This window comes from Aptenodytes forsteri, unplaced genomic scaffold (assembly GCF_000699145.1).
Source record: "Aptenodytes forsteri isolate BGI_AS27 unplaced genomic scaffold, ASM69914v1 Scaffold183, whole genome shotgun sequence".
Lineage (NCBI taxonomy): Eukaryota > Metazoa > Chordata > Aves > Sphenisciformes > Spheniscidae > Aptenodytes > Aptenodytes forsteri.
The window spans coordinates 221,377-225,883 of NW_008795918.1; positions in this window are offsets into that span (position 1 = coordinate 221,377).

Consider the following 4,507-nt stretch of genomic DNA (forward strand, 5'->3'; position numbering starts at 1 on the left):
TTTACTTTAACTCAAGCAAATTTTACTGTGCTCCACAAGAGGGCTGGCTGGCTGGACACCAAGACCACGTTTTCTCCACGTTGTCTTAGGTACAGCGTGGTTAGTCTTGGTCCAGTAAAGAAATACTTCATACAGTGTCAGAGCCATGGCATACAAACCTCTCAACCGCTGATTTAATTTCCTTGCGTTTTCTTTTAGAACAGAAAGTCCTAAAAACATGTTAATTTAAGCTAATGGACAGATTCAAAACAATTGCAGCAGTGTTAGGGTATGCATTTGAAATGTAATGTAAGAACATTAGTAGCCCATCATGCAGAAACTTTCTGAAAACACTGAATTTGGATAAATTTTGTAGCCATACTGTTTAAAGTGACACATTTAGAGTTGTCTCATCAGCTGTTCCTTCTGGATGACCTGTCAGCAAATGAACAGCAGCTGTAACAGCAATAATACACTCTGGGATCAGCTTGAATATCTCAGAATTTTGCTCAGCACTATTATAATAAAAATCTCTGTATTCTCCAAAGTGCATGTATACAGAAATATATTCTTGAGAGCAATTTTAGTGCAAAAAAAAGAAGTGTAAAAACCATACAACTCTGAAAAACTAAGCCCATGAAAACAGCAGCACGGCCTTCAAATAATAGTTACAAAAAACTTAGGGAGGATTTGCTTCTAATAAGATATGCAAAAAGATTCAAACTGTGAAGTACTTCAAGTAACCTTTTAAAAATGAAAAACCATATTACATGAAAGTAAAATAATATTTTTTGGAGAAAGTTATTGGCCCATACATTTAAAAAATGCTTTTCATAACCCTCTCAGTTTTAAAAGGTATTTTAAACTTCTTCCTTGGTCCCTATCCAATCGTGATTCAATTGTACTACTACTGCTAAGCTTTTTGGTTGTTTTAAAAAATTTTTCATAACCCTCTCAGTTTTAAAAGGTATTTTAAACTTTTTCCTTGGTCCCTATCCAATCAACCTTTAAATTAGACTATCCCTTAAGTTTGGGGGTTAGGCTAATATCCCATATATTGAGGATGTTTTTATTGTTAACTGAGGCAAAGTTCTTATTTTAAAATTTACAAAACCTTGAGTACAACACAAAAAAAGCAAGCTCAGTTTTAGATAATGAGAAAGTGAGCAGAATGCCCATAATAATTTAAAAAACCCAAAGTATAAAAATCTGTTTTTCTTTCCGGCTTGCATTTAATTCCAGTGCCATACCAAAGTAAATAAAATACAATTATTATTTTTGAAAAATACAAAATGAAAAATACGTTTTTTATGTTTATAATAGAGAAAATAAATGCATAATAGCAATCTGTCAGCCCCAGCAAATGGTCTAAGTAAAGCACACCAAAGAAAACAAGAAGCTCTATTTTGAGAACAGTTTGTATTTGCCTTTTACACAAATGAGAAATTATTTTCTTTTACTTTGAAAACCCTTATTATTAAATATAACTGAATTTATATTAAAAGGAAAAAATCAAAATACCATAGAAGAACAGATCATTGCTCCATTATTTTCTTACTTTGAAAACCCTTATTATTAAATATAACTGAATTTATATTAAAAGGAAAAAATCAAAAAATCATAGAAGAACAGATCATTGCTCCATTTAGTCTGGTATCTGATACTTGACAGTGGCCAGTATCAGATTGTTCCGAGAAAGACAACAAAATTCTTTTAAGAGAATTTTATACTAGTTAGTAATTAAAGATTTTAATGTAATGCCAGGCATTATGGAACATCCATTCTGCTATACAGTTGAAAAGATCCGCCTTTTCCAAGCTTATTCAAAATTTGAAGTGCTCTAAAATCCACAGATGTACTTGGACTGTCTTGAAAGTTACAATGCTTGTTAGATTCCAGGCTAGATCTAGCAATCCATCTTTGCAGACATTTGGCAGAAGTACTCTTTGCATGGCTTAAACCCCAGCCCTCAACTGCTGTCAGTCAGTCAACACTTAGCTCAGATCCCTTGAAGAATTTTACCAAAACAACAATTTAAGGATAAATTAGGCTTTTAAAATTAGAATGTACAAAGAATGTATGTAACAAACTAAAAATCTAGGCAAGAGTTTCCTGCCAGCTACTTTTACCAACCTTGATTTTCTCTCTTTACAATCTGAACCCAACTGTTGGAAGACATTTGAGACTCTTTTTAGGAAAATAGCTATTGTTCACCTTTGTCAATTTTTCTTAATGTTTTTCGCAGGTATAACATTGACATATATTTTGCTAATGGGAGTGGAGAAACATAGCAAATCAAAGCAAAAGTAGAAAGCAAAGCAGTGAAAGCTGTATGGGACAGTTTATGGAAATTGAATAGATGAGTATAGATATCAGCAAAGAGAAAAAAAGTCAGATGCTTAGACCAGAAGAGAGAGAATTTTTTAAAAGGGGGAAGGAAGTTTGTCAGCCCTGCTCAGTGTTCATGCACATATGTGAGGAGTAGGTTCCTAGGGGGGAGGAGGAGACTGAGGGAAAGGGATCTCTCTCAATACCTTACCTGAGCTTGAACCAAGGTACAACCTCAAGTTTATAAGTACAGAAAGAGTTGAAAGTCAAGAAATACTTAGCAACACAAGCCTACATTCTGCGATCTTCGAATGATAGTCCAAAAGACAGAATATTACATTCTATCCTTGTGAAAATATTCAGGAACATTCCAAGGACAAGCTATATGGCATTTTAAGACAGACCCTATAGCCTTCTCTTTGCTAAGGACAACTTCTGTTTCACATGAGCCATTCTGGAAAAGAAATGTCAGTACTTCAGCTACGTAACTGAGCTTACTTTGTTTCAACAAGTTACGAAGGGTCAGCTGAGCTGCAGTAACTCACTAAGCCTGCTACAAACCATCATAAAGTTAAACTATTTTAATTTAGTTTTAGTTCATTTTAGTTTACCTAAGATAACGTTTCAAAGCATGTTTGCCACAGATGGAGTACACACATTCAAACAATGCAGCTCTGCTGACATGCAATAATTTGGGCACATATTGTAAATCTTCTCCGCAGAGACTGCATCTGCAAAATTTTGACTGCTTCTTACAAATCTACACTTCTACCCGTAAGATTCCATCTAAAACTAGGTTTTCACTTGTCCATCACTGAATTAAAAAAATCCTTTCCATGTTACTGAAGTGACTGGTTCTCCCACATATACTTGTATTGAAATCTTCTATCTGCCAAGATGCCTCAACTAAGGCATCATCTTATTCAGTTATCGCCAACAAAATAAACATAGCTAAAATGAGTGTAGAACGATCAGGGGATCCTGTCAGCCTTAAAAGGCAGAAACATTACGCTATACATAACTAAACAACTAAAACGTTGTATCCTCCCTTTTTTTTTTTTATAAATCAGCTCCAGTTTTGCCAAGTTTTGTATTATACTAGGCAACAAAATATCACCAGGCAACTTCAGTTCTGTATTAACTACTTATTTTTCGGCAATAAAACCATATGAATATCTATGCACATATCAAAATAATTCAACAGCAATAGTCCCCTCCTAAAGAAAAGCCTTCTCCTGCTGTTCTTCCATTTGAGATTTGTGTTCAATTACTTGTTCAGCATGGGTGGACATTTCTAAGCTATGGTTTCATAATCACACAACAGCATCTTTTCACAGCAGCCTCTGTTTAAATTTTCCGTATTATGGTGCATTCAAGATTTTTTCCCCCCCATTGCACAATCCAAGCCTGTATCTGCACCTGTCTTCATACATAAGGGTGTTGATTATCTTTGTGTCTGCCCAGATTTCTTAAGAAATCCTGCTGCTTCAGCATAACGAAAGAAATATGCAATAGCTGGTTTCCCACGGGAGATCAGATAAACGTTAAAAACCTACAGCTCTAGACAAGAGAACCTTAACTAAGGTCATATTATTAAACCCACTTCTGAGGAAAAAAAAAATAGTCTAGCATTAACTCAAAGTCAAACTAAGACCTTTCACTTTCTGCTAAAATCTAAACAAGGTACGCCATGAAAAGCAAGCTATTTTTAATGACAGAAAATGAAAAAAAGTATAAACCCTATAGTCCGCTCCCAAGCATATGAAATAATGTGTTTTGAAGGAGAAAATAACTATCACAGTTGTTGAAATAAAACTTATCGAAGACGCTACCTCCCAAACCAGAAAAATCCCGACTGGAGCTGACAAAAAGACGCAAACCCCCGGCTTGTTGGAGCAGGTTTCCAGCGCCTTGGCTGGAGAAACGAAGGCTTTTCGGGCTCCGTTCAAACTGCATTAGCACGGGAGCCCCCGCCACTACGGACAGCTGCCACCCTTTACAGGGCCGAGCGCGCCGGGAGCAGGGAAACGGCGGCGCGGGGGCGGGGAGCTCCCGCGGGGGCGGCGGTACGCCTCGCCCGGCGGCACGGGCTCGTCTCCCGCAGCGCAGGCGTGTCTGGCCCCGGACAGGGGCGCGTAGGAGCCTGAGCGGGCGGAGAGAGACGCTGAAGGGAAGCGGGCACCCGAAGGCGGGCAGCGAG